We start from the raw sequence: 12,675 nt of genomic DNA, 5'->3' as shown, positions 1-12,675 counted from the left end.
AGTGATTTTAAAGATGCCACCTCTCTGGCCTTCTGACTTGGAGTATGAGGGGTGCGTTTCTGTTTCCTTTTCTTTATTAGAACTTAGCAGTGTAGAGTTTGACAGTATTTCAAAGTCAATATATTTTGGATGTTTTCATGATCATTTTATGATTGATCGTTGTTAGCGTGCTAGCTCTTGACTGCTTTTGGCACTTGGGAAACAATAGTGTAGAGAGTACAAAAAAATAACTATTTTCAACCCAAACAAATACTGAGTAGATCCGTCAGCCTCGGGAGGTGACACACTGCAGATGTGTGCTTCCTGTAGCCTCCCCCCTGTGAAAATGACATTGACGTGTGGTGGTGAGAAGGAGGAAGAAGCAGGGCTCTCTCAAAATAGTGAGTAACGGAACAGAGATTCCTGCAAAGCGGAAGCTCGGGGAAATTCTGCTTTTCTTTTATAATTCCCACCCCCACACAACTCTGTCACAGCAGGTTATTCCTAGAGATTAATTTGGTTTTAGGCAAATCATGGGATTATTTTGGTTTTATTTAGGTGTTGATGCAAGCAGATTATTGATTTTTCCTGCGTCCATTCAAACACGCGTAAGCACACACACATACTGTCCAACTTCTCTACTACAGAAGAAGCATTTACAAGAGTCCTTACCATTCTACCCATGGGCCTAAAAGAATTCCTTCTCCACCTGTTCCACATGCGTTCCCTTGCGGATGGAGGGGCGTTCTGAGGTATATGAGGTGGATTTCTGAAAGACCTGTGGGACATTAAAATCATCACAGAGCCCAGGTGTCTGAATATCATATAAGTGACACACTAATAGTGATTTCCATCTTTATAGCTTTTAGAACACATCTGTAAAATAATAGCAAGACAGGTGCAAGAGTGGAAGCCTTTTCATATCTGATATTTAGAGGACACGTTGGTGAGTTTGAAATATTCTGTGGCTGGGATTATCAGGGACTCTGTATCCAGCTCCTGATGCCAAGAACCTGGTGCTGTCTGCAGGGTGCCGGAGCCTCTCTTCCCTGCCTGTTGGTGCTGATCCCAGGAACTAGGGCTACACTGAGGCTCATGGGGCCAGGATCTTGAGAAAGAAATGATAACTTCTCCTTTCCATCTTTCCTTCTGAAAAACAAAACAAAACAAAACAAAAACAAAAACAAAACAAAAAAGCAAACAAAAAGAAACTATTAGAGAGCAAGGTTGGACATAAAACTGAAACTTTCAGTTATTACAGCAATCTTTTTTTTTTTCTTTTTTAATCTAAACTGCCGGAGTAATTGTTGATCTTGTTATGGGAATAGACAATAAGGTATCTAGAAAAAAATTCTTTTTAATCAGTTTTGTTCTTTTTGCCTCTCTTCTTCCCTCTTTTATGTACTTGGCTGGTTTTCTTTTTAAATTTTTGAAGTGTAAACATTTCCCCAGTGTCATTAGACTGTAAATGATAGAATTTTAGGAAATGAAGGGCCTTCAGGAATCAGTCACTTGCTATGGAAGAATATATATATATATATATATATTTTACAGACAGGGACTTGCTCAGTTACCCAGGCTGGAGTACAGTGGCTCCATCATAGCTCACTGCAGCCTTGACCTCCTAGGCTCAAGCAGTCATCACATCTCAGCCTCCCAAAAGTCCTGTGACCAGGCATGAGCCACTGCACCTGGCCTTCCTTACATATTTTGAAGCAGAAGCCATAAGTTCATGGTGAATAACTTGGCTCTGTTCTATTTGTTTTTCTGCGAGTACCACCCAACTTCTACTGTGGCGTCCCTTGACAGAGGGGAGAATTAAGTGGATTAACTGCCTTTCCCATGCTGAGTATGGTGTTAGGTATATTGTATACGTCATCATCCCATTGAAGCCCAAAATGACTTTTGGAGAAGATGGTATTTTTGCCAATATACAGATGAAGAGACTGTGAATCTGAGAGGACAAGTGGTTTGTCCCCAGTAACACAGCAAGTTAGCAGTGTAGACAAGAACCATACCACTTGATCCCCTTGTTGGGAGCTACATGTGGGGATTCTTTCCAGAATGTTCTCTGGGAAAGTCCTGGCATTGCCTGTGGCCCCTCATGGGCACATAGTCATGGGTTAGTTTGTAGTATTTGTCTCTCATCATCTTGAAAGAGACACACGACCCTGGGAACTTGGACCCCATGCAGGGGTTTGGTGGGAAGGCCAGAGGAGGTGTGGTGACGAGAGCCCAGCCTCTAAGAGGCTGGGGATGTGGGGGTGTTACTGTGGGGATAGCCCAGGTGGGAGCTGGAGGGGCTTCCTGAGCACGGGCATGAGCCCTCAAGGGCATGGGGCCCCAGGAGGAGCTGGTGCACGTGTGTGTGTGCATTGCAGTTTTAACCCCTTCCTCCCCAAGGGTTCATCTCTTTTGTCCTCTGTTGTCTGGCAGCCCATTGGCCAGCTTGTGTAATCCTTTGTAATCACTTCTTGTTTGTGTTCCTCTAGAGGTTCCCCACCTTTGTGTCACAGGGCCCTGCCCAACTCCTGTGCTGTTAGCTCTTTACAAGCGGTGTTCAGGGACCTGCTTCAAAATTAGGCCCAAGGATCCACCTTTCGTTAGGCCCACGGAAGTTTGAATGGGTTTGTGACCCACTGAAGTCTGCATTCTGGCCTGGTGGTGGTGGTGCTGGTGGTGGTGGAGGTGGTGGAGGTGGAGGTGGTGGTGGTGGTGGAGGTGGTGGTGGTGGAGGTGGTGGAGGTGGTGGTGGTGGAGGTGGTGGTGGTGGTGGTGGAGGTGGTGCTGGAGGTGGTGGTGGTGGAGGTGGTGCTGGAGGTGTTGGTGGTGGTAGTGGTGGTGGAGGTGGTGGAGGTGGTGGTGGTGGTGGTGGTGGTGGGGGCTGAGGATGAGTTTTATGGAAACATGGGGGAACCTGCGGCTGTGAGGGTATCAGCTCTTGCCCCAGCCTTACTTCCTTCCCTCCTTCCCTCCTTCTCTCCCTCCCTCCCTTTCTTCCTCTCTCTCTCTCCTCACCTCCTTCCTTCACTCCCTCTGTCCCCCTTTTTTTCCATCTGTCACCCTTTCTCCCTCCCTCCCTTTCCTTCCCCTCTTTCTCCTTCCCTCCCTCTCCCTTTCATCCGTTCCCTCCTCCCTTCCTCCCTCTCTTTTTACCTCTCTCCCTCTGTCTTCCTCCCTCCCTCCCTCCCCTTCTCTTCTTCCCTCCCTCCCTCCCTTTCTCTTTCTCCCTCCCTCCCTCCCTTTCTCTTTCTCCCTCTTTCTTTCCCTCTCTCTCTTTCTTCCCCTCTCTCTCCATCCCTCTCTCTTCCTCTCTCGTCCCTCCCTCTTTCCCTCTCTCCTTCCTCCTTTAGGGACAGCTGGGCCCTGAGGAGTTGAGCCAGAGCCAGGTCCAGAGGAGGAGGCAGTTTTGGCGGGAGGGGAGGGCACTTTGTGCAGTGGGGGCAGAAACTCAAGGCCAGTGTGCAGGGGTCCCAGGGAATTAACTGGGCACTTGTAGTGAAATAAACCTAGGCCGTTTCCAGGAGAAGCCTTCAAGCCTGCCAGATCCTGGGAGACCGTGGGATATGCTGGACAGAATGACAGCTTGATGAGGAGTACCAACTCTAGGCCACCTCTCTATAAAGTTACAAGTATCTTTTGGTGATGAGGAAGTGGACCATATCTGCTCCAGTTCCCACCATGAGCTCAAGGATCCGTGAGAGAACAGTGGCCTCAGAGGCCCAGCCGTCCCAGCCAGGGAGACTTCTCTTATCCACCTCTGCCCACTCCAGCTTTATTCTCTGAGTCAGGCTGTTGCCCTGTCCTGCTCCCTTGCAGTATTGGGGTCACGGCCTCTCCTCCTTAAGGAAGGAGGTGGCAGGTGGTAAGCCCTTTGGGGCAGTGACCTCTCTAGGAAGCCCTGGACTGCCATACCAGCCCAAGCATCTCTCAGTGCGCACAAAGACATGACTCAAAGCAAGTGGCTTTCTCAAAGTCCCATGTCCTTCTTGGCACTACTCCAGTGGCCGGCTCTTTGCTTTGTTCTATTTTGATCCTTGCATTTCCACCTCTATCTTAATGCATCTGAGACAAAACGCTTCTTTTGGACCAAGGAAAGTTAACATCAGACTATGGAAAACAGTCATGTGCAATTTTTTTAGATGAAATCTGCATGATTTAACAATTTGACATGTACCATTCCATCAGGGCAGGCACTGAATGGTTTGGAGCTCAGTGTCAAGGAAAGCTGCCTATTTAATATTTTGTTACCATCATAATAACAAGAGCTGATTTTTTTTTTTTTTTTCCTTTTTTGAGACGGAGTCTCACTCTGTCACCCAGGCTGGAGTGCAGTGGCGTGATCTCGGCTCACTGCAACCTCCACCTCCTGGGTTCAAGCAATTCTCCTGCCTCAGCCTCCCAAGTAGCTGGGATTATAGGCACCTGTTACCATGCCCAGCTAATTTTTTGTATTTTTAGTACAGACAGGTTTCACCATGTTGACCAGGCTGGTCTCGAACTCCTCAGGTGATCCTCCTGCCTCTGCCTTCCAAAGTGCTGGGATTACAGGTGTGAACCACTGCACCTGGCCTGAGAGCTGATATTTGTTGAACTGTTACCGTGTGCCAAGCAAGCACAATATTATCTCCTTTAATCCTCACAACGATCTTGTGAAGCAGGTATTATTAATTCACTCCCATTTTATGGATGAAAAATTTGAAGCTCAGAGCAGTTACGTATTTTGCCCAAGTCCACACAGCTGAGAAATTGAAACAAGACTCAGACCCAGGTCTGTCTGACTCCAATGTCCATGTCAGCCAAGTAAGGGCTCCCCTTTGAAAGCACAATAATGTGTTTCTCACTGACCCCGCACATGGGTGGTACTGGCCTGGAACAGAAAGCTGGCTGTGTTGAAACTGGGAAGGAGATGGAGACATGAGGACCCATGTATTCTAATTAATCTGTAATCACACGTTCCCAAAGCATAGAATGATGGGCCTTTGGGATGATTTCATCTCAGCCCCTAATTTATAGATGAGGAAACTAAGACCCGGGGTAGGGAGTGAGCTGCATGTATGCTGTGATTTCTCAAGGCAGTGATGGTAGGTGCAGCCCAATCAGGTATGTGTTCTTATTACAGATGGGGTAACTTACTCTAGTCCGTGTCTGAGTAAGTAGCCCCCACTGGGGGTCTTCCTTTTTGACCTTGGAGCACTTGACTTAGGCCATCATCAACACCCCACCCATCCCACAGGACCCAGCCCAAATCCCTTAACCCTGAAAACTCCTTCTCTGGTTTTTAAGGTTCCTAAAACTGGGAGTTGGGAGTCTCAGTCCTGGGTACCAGTATCAGAGCTGTAGGGCAGTGGGCGGTGAACTATGGACAATGTTTTTGCAAATAAGGTCTTACTGAAGCCCAGCCACGTTTATCTGCTTACATTGATGGTTGCTTTTGTGCTATGATGGCAGAGTTGGGTTGTTGTAACAGAGACCGTGTGACCTACAGAGACTATAGAATGTAGTTTGAGAAGCCGTTGGACCTGGCCATGGATTAGAGGTGGCTGGTAAAGGAAAGAGAAGTTGTTTAAGAAAAGTTTACTAACCCCTATTATTGAGGAACCAGTTGATGTTAAACCTCTAAAGCCAGACAATCTCAGGCCTACCATGACATTTATGAGCTTCTGCTAGAAAGGTTGGGGTCAATGAGGGTATAGCAGAGGGGAGAGAGGTGGCTTATGCAGTCCATTCCTCCAGATACAGTCGCGCATTGCATAATAGCGGGAATATGTTTTGAGAAATACATCGTTAGGCAATTGCATCATCATAAGAACATCACAAAGTATATGTACATAAACCCAGTTAGTATATATGTTTATATACATATTTTTTCATATGGAAAATCAAAATGATCCCACACCATTACTGAATATCAATTATTTCTCCTATTTGATCTGTATTGCCAGTGTGAACTGCTGTTTATCAGGTTTCTATCTCTCTCTCTCTCTTTTTTTTTTTTGAGATGGAGTTTACTGTTGTTTCCCAGGCTGGAGTGCAGTGGCACGATCTCGGCTTACCACAACCTTCGCCTCCCAGGTTGAAGTGATTCTTTTGCCTCAGGCTCCCGAGTAGCTGTGATTACAGGCGCATGCCACCGTGCCCGGCTAATTTTTTGTATTTTTAGTAGAGATGGGGTTTCACCATGTTGGCCAGGCTGGTCTTGAACTCCCGACCTCAGATGATCCACCCGCTTCAGCCTCCCGAAGTGTTGGGATTACAGGCGTGAGCCACCGCGCCCTGCTCTATCTCCTTTTTTTAAGAAAGAGACAGGATCTTGCTCTGTTGCCCAGGTTGGGGTGCAGTGACACAATCATAGCTCACTGTAACCTCAACTCCTGGGCTCAAGCAGCAGTCTGGCTAATTTTTATTTTTATTTTTTGTAGAGATGGGGTCTCACTGTATTGCCCAGGCTGGTCTCAGACTCCCGGACTCATGCGGTCCTTCTGCCTTGGCCTCCTAAAGTGCTGGGATTACAAGTGTGAGCCGCTACCTCACCTCAGAGTACATTCGGGAGCTGTCCTCCTTTCTCCATCTCATTGCTGCCCACCCGAACCAATACCCGTGGTCATCTCGGTCCTGGACCGTCATATCAGTTCTCTGCAGGTGCTCTTGCCACTTCCAGCCCATTTATTTCTCACACAGCAGCAACTTCCTCTCTTCTAACTCATGGCTTATTCTGTTTCCTTCCTAGCAGGTATTACAGTCTGTCATAATCTTGCTTATTTATTTCTTTACTTACTGTGTTTTTTCCCTTCTAGAATCCAAGCTTCAGGAGGGCGGTCTCCTTTTTGTATTGTTTTGTATTCACAAATGGACCGTTCATGGTGCCTGGCAAGTAGTAGGCACTGTAGGAATGAATGAATGAATGCATGAGCATGTGAATGAAGGAATGAATGAAGGTGGGTAGTGTTAGAAGCACCCTCCAAAATGGTGTGTCAGAAACATCAAAAGGTATTGTTTCAAGATCACCAACACATACCCAGCTCCCCACTCCACTTTATTTTTATTTTGTTTTTGTCTTGTTTTAATATCTTATCAGCTTTACAGGGTTACAATTGTCTCAAACATTTCTAAAGTGTAAATATCATCTGCATAATAAGGTTGTTATAAAATGTAAACTTTCAGTGTTGTTTTAATTTAATTTTATTATTATTATTATTATTATTTTTTTGAGACCAAGTCTTGCTTTGCCGCCCAGGCTGGAGTGCAATGGCACGATTTCGGCTCATTGCAACCTCCGCCTCCAGGGTTCAAGTGATTCTCCCGCCTCAGCCTCCCAAGCAGCTGGGATTACAGGCACCCTCCATCATACCCGACTAATTTTTGTATTTTTGTAGAGATGGGGTTTCATTCACCATGTTAGCCAGGCTGGTCTTGAACTCCTGACCTCAGGTGATCTGTCCCCTTCGGCCTCCCAAAGTGCTGGGATTACAGGTGTGAGCCATCATGCCTGGCCTGTCTTAATTTTAAAGTCTAAAAATCATACTTTTTTTTTTTTTGGTCCTTTTGTCTTTTTTTTTTTTTTCTTTTCATACCTGAATGTTCTGCACAAATTGAAATTGTTATAGGCTATCCCTCCCTGGCCAGGGCAGAACAGGCCTGGGCAGAGGTGGTGCCTGCCCCACTTTGACATGGGGCCTGCCTCCTTATCCCTGTTCCTTAGGCACTGCCCCAGAGCCATGTGTAAGTCCCCCACTGTTGCTAATAGGGGGCTTTCTTCCTCACAAGTGGTGAGAAGAGGGAAAAAACACAACCAGACGCTACTGTCCTAGATCAGTGGATACCAAACTTTGTTGACCCGGCTTCCCAGTAAGAAGTGTATGTTACTTGGTGACCAGTAAACATGTATATACACAACTATACAAATACAAATTTCACTATGTGTTACTGCAGATATATTGTAGTCCATTCTATTTGGTTCTAGTTTGTTACATTCTGTTCCATTAAAACAGTGCTGCTTATGATCCATTGCGTTCATTTCATGACCTATGAATGTATCTGGCCCACAGTTTGAATAACAATGTTTAAAGTATAGGCTGGGCGTAGTGGCTCATGCCTGTATTTCCAGCACTTTGGGAGGCCAATGCAGACGGATCACCTGAGGTCAGGAGTTCGAGACCAGCCTGGCCAATATGGTGAAACCCCATCTCTACTAAAAATACAAAAAAAAAGAAAATAGCTGGGCGTAGTGGCGGGCACCTGTAATCCCAGCCTCTTGGGAGACTGAGGCGGGAGAATCGCTTGAACCTGGGAGGCGGAGGTTGCAGTGAGCTGAGATTGCGCCACTGCATTCCACCCTGGGCACAACAGAGTGAGACTCCATTTCAAAAAAAAAGATTTAATTCCTTTTTTTTTTTTAAGCATTTTTTGCTAACCATTTCTTCCTACAATACGGGCTCTTGTTTGCTTTTCTTTTTGTGCATTGATTTTTTATTTTTAACAGGGAGTTGATTTTTATTCCCCCAGATGGTTTTTAATTTTAAAAGAAACTTGGGCTCATCCATAATTTTTTTTTACTCATTTTTCCATGTAATTTTTCTCAGTTTTTTTTTCTGGGGGGTGTTAGTGTATATATACACACAAAAATGTGAGTGTGAATACACACATACTTTTCTATAAATGAATATTCTTCCCTTATTATTTTGAATTCCTCAACACTTAATGGTGCGTGGCCCTCACAGTTATTTATTTATTTATTTATTTATTTATTTATTTATTTATTTTTTGAGATGGAGTCTCACTCTGTCGCCAGGCTGGAGTGCAATGGCGCAATCTCAGCTCACTGCAACCTCTGCCTCCCGGGTTCAAGAGATTATCCTGCTTCAGCCTCTTAAGTAGCTGGGATTACAGGCACCCGCCACAAAGCCCAGCTAATTATGGTATTTTTAGTAGAGGTGGGGTTTCACCATGTTAGTCAGGCTGGTTTCGAACTCCTGACCTCAGGTGATCCACCCACCTCGGCTTCCCAAAGTGCTGGGATTATAGGCATGAGCCACCGCACCTGGCCTATTTCTTTTTTTTTTTTTTTTTTTTAATAAAAAGCACTCCACGGCCGGGCACAGTGGCTCACGCCTGTAATCCCAGCACATTGGGGAGAACAAGGTGGGCGGATCACTTCAGGTTAGGAGTTCAAGACCAGCCTGGCCAACATGGAGAAACCCCGTCTCTACTAAAAGTACAAAAATTAGCCAGGCGTGGTGGCGGGTGCCTGTAATCCCAGCTACTCAGGAGGCTGAGTCAGGAGAGGCTTGAACCTGGGAGGCGGAGATTGCAGTGAGCCAAGATTGTGCCACTGCACTCCAGCCTGGGCAACAAGAGTGAGACTGTCTAAAACAAACAAACAAAGAAAAAAGAAAAAAAGCACTCCATATTCTTGTCTTCAGATGAGATGCAGATATTTTTCTAAGAAAGCTCCAACTCTCAAACTTACTACACAACTATAATCAAGTTATAGCCTTCTCTCTCCTATTAGGAACATTAAGTGTAATTTTTCCTGGCCTAAGAAACTTGAGCATTCTATCCTTTGCATATTTCCATTTTTAAAGTTTTCAGGTAAACCATTTTACTACTCCAAACTGTTACATGAAACCCAAGAAAATGCTTGAAAATGAGACGTGGTGCCGGCCTCTCTCGTGGTCCTTCCAAGCTCAGCCTGACACTGTGCTGTGGTTAGTGGTAGCACCCACAGGGTTCCCGTGGTTGTGTCCTAAAGATGTCTTTTGTTTGTTTGTTTCCTCTTTGGAATGCCAGCATTGCTAAGTATGAGATATGTTGAAATTAGTGTCTGGATTGTAAATCAGCAATTTCAGACCTTTCTTATTGTAATACGCCAAATAGATCAGGATAGGAACCTTATGATCCAAGCGTGAGAAAATTTCTTCAGTTAATGTTGGGAGATGCCTGGTGTGGTGGCTCACACCTATAATCCCAGCACTTTGGGAGGCTGAGACGGGCGGATCCTTTGAGGCCAGGAGTTCAAGACCAGCCTGGCCAACATGGTGAAACCCTATCTCTTTCCTTAAAAAAAAAAGTTAGCCAGGCATGGGGACCCACAGCTGTAATACCAACTACTCGGTAGGCTGAGGCACGAGAATCTCTTGAACCTGGGAGGCGGAGGTTGCAGTGAGCCGAGATCACATCACTGCACTCCATCCTGGGTGACAGAATGAGACTGTCTCAAAAAAAAAAAAAAAAAAAAAATGTTGGGAGATGGCCACAATGAACTGACCAAATATGGAATTAAACCTCAGCTTGATGTTGACAGTGCAGAGACCTGGGCAAAAGACTTTCAGCAGCCAGGTAGTCATGAGTCGGTGATAGTAGCTTCCTGAGCAAGGGAGAAGTCCCGGTAGTGAGTGTGGGGTGTGGGGTTCATAGAAGGCAGATGTAGGGAGTGATGAAAATAGAGGGGGAGCTGAGAATGTCGCAAAGCTCTTCCCAGTGAATTTGTTGAGCCAGGACCACCAGTGCATTCGAATAGATGACCATTTTATCTTCACTCGTCCCATCTGTTTGCTGGAGGCCCTTCCCACTGCTGCTGTTGGAGATGAAAATCAATCAGATTTGGTTCAATGAAAGACATTGTACAGCCAGTTTCATTGTCTGTCTTGTGTCCAAAAGGAGATTTTCATGATGCTGTCTGCCATTTATTGAGTACCTGTAGGTAGGGCTGCTACTGAAGGTGTTTTATATTATGCCATCTTTGAGCCTCCCAACTATCTCTAAAGTGGGTCACTGTTATACCAGTGAGGAAGCCAAGACTTCCCATGGTGCTGTGATTTGTGCAGGGCCACTCAGGAAACGTCTGTGTGGCTCCAGATCACCTATTCTTACTATTCTTCAGCCTGCCTCTCTGCGTCTGGATCAATTACCTTGTGAACATCCTGCACAGTCCTGGGGGTTTATTCTGCTTAGCTTTTGTTTTTATTTTTATTTATTTATTTGTTTTGAGATGGCGTTTCACTGTTCTTGCCCCAGCTGGAGTGCAAATGGCGCGGTCTCCACTCGCTGCAGCTTCTGGCTCCTGGGTTCAATCTGCTTAGCTTTTAAATGGTAGCATACATTAATATAGGTATACAAGGGTACAGTAAACAAGTTACTTAGGTTAGGATTAGGAGAAACCGCGTTCTTGGCTTACGGTTATTTCCCTGAGAAGGCCAACTGGTTGTCCTTCATTTGTTTGTCATATTTTTTTTGTAGCGTTAAGATTAGATGGTCCCGCCCTGAAAGCCACCATGATGGGAACAAAAGCCATTGGGTTTCCAGAATTGAGACAATATCATTGCAGAAATGTTTGGGTCACATGTCAGCCATGGCCCTCAGTGTAGCTATTGCTGGTTTGGAGCCTTAGGTGCAAGGGATCAGAAAGGCAGGTCCCACTGGCCCAGGGGTCCACCGGGAGCCTTTGATGGAATCAGGCCAGACCCCTACTGTTGACAGGATTTGGTGGTTTGTTTTATGTTTTCCAAATTTGGTAGTTACCTGTCTCCTGTCTTTCCCCCGAAACCTCTCCACTCCCATCCAAAGGAAGGGATGAAGCTTCCAGGGCAGATTATTGAGTGGCCCGCCTGATTTACTTGGAAAGTCTCACTGCTCCCCCTGAACTATTCTGGGTTTGAGAATGTGTGCGTGAAAGGAAAAAACACTTAGGAATGTTGAATTTTCCAAAGTTGAAATCTTTCAGGTCTTTAAACATCCGGTTGGTTAAACTGAGAACATTGATGTTTAAGCATAGAGTGTCCAGCCAGACTCTGACCTGTGTCTGGGGTCAGGCCTGCACGTGGGGGTGGGTGACTAGGGTGGTCAGAGGTTCCAGCCCCTGGCTGTGGTTTTGAGCAATTCTGCTATTCTCATTGCACCAGAAAGAGTTAATTCCAGTTGCACGGCTTGCTGATGTTGTTGATAATAAAGTATTTTAATGGGCTCTGTGAATAATGTTTGTAAGGAAACTACTTGGGTGAACTGATGATGAAACACAGATTTTTTTAAACTTTTAAAAAGATTTTAGGAGTAACTTGTTTTTACAGCTCCTTCAGTGGGATTTTCTTGGACTGTCCCCTTCCCCCATGTTAGTTAAACAGCTTCTTGTTTGCTTTCTAAATGTTGGAGGACAACATCAATCTTACTGTTGGCTGAAAGCAGGAGGTGGGCACGGGTTTATGTAATTTAACTTCTTTTCTCTGCAAATCAGTAAATATTTACAAATGACCTTATCAAACAGTTTGGGTACATTCGGTCACTTGAAAGTGTGCAGCCAGAGGAGCGATTGCCCGTCGGCCTGCTGCCAGTTCCAGGGGGGCCTCAGAAGGAAGGACTTACATTTTTAAAAATAGGCTGTCCATAGACCAAACGCTTCACAGGAAGTGGGCCTCACAGGAAGCCTCCCTCTCTCCACAGAACAGTTTTAGAAAATTTGCATTTTAAAGTTTGACTTCTAAAGATTCAACTCTTAATGGCTGGAGTTGATTGCTGGGAACTGAGGAATCCAAAAAATAAATAGTGGATTCTGAGTTGAGCTTCACCATTGCTGCCTGAGTTCTTTTGTTGCTTAGGGAAGGTTAATTACAGAATTCCATTCCAAGAGTAAATGTCATTCTTTTGTGAGTAAGCTGGAAAAAAACAAGGGGATTACTTTTCTGTTTTTATAAAATGGTCCCG

General features: G+C 45.4%; 1 protein-coding gene across 14 annotated transcripts in view; it reads left to right on the top strand.

Annotated features, from left to right (window-relative positions):
• Nucleotides 1-12,675, top strand: part of FOXN3 (forkhead box N3) — a 459,693-nt gene that overhangs the window by 252,194 nt on the left and 194,824 nt on the right. The gene's annotated exons all lie outside the window — the stretch shown is intronic.

This window comes from Pongo abelii, chromosome 15 (genome assembly GCF_028885655.2).
Source record: "Pongo abelii isolate AG06213 chromosome 15, NHGRI_mPonAbe1-v2.0_pri, whole genome shotgun sequence".
Classification (NCBI taxonomy): domain Eukaryota; kingdom Metazoa; phylum Chordata; class Mammalia; order Primates; family Hominidae; genus Pongo; species Pongo abelii.
This window is presented reverse-complemented; position numbering and strand designations above follow the sequence as displayed.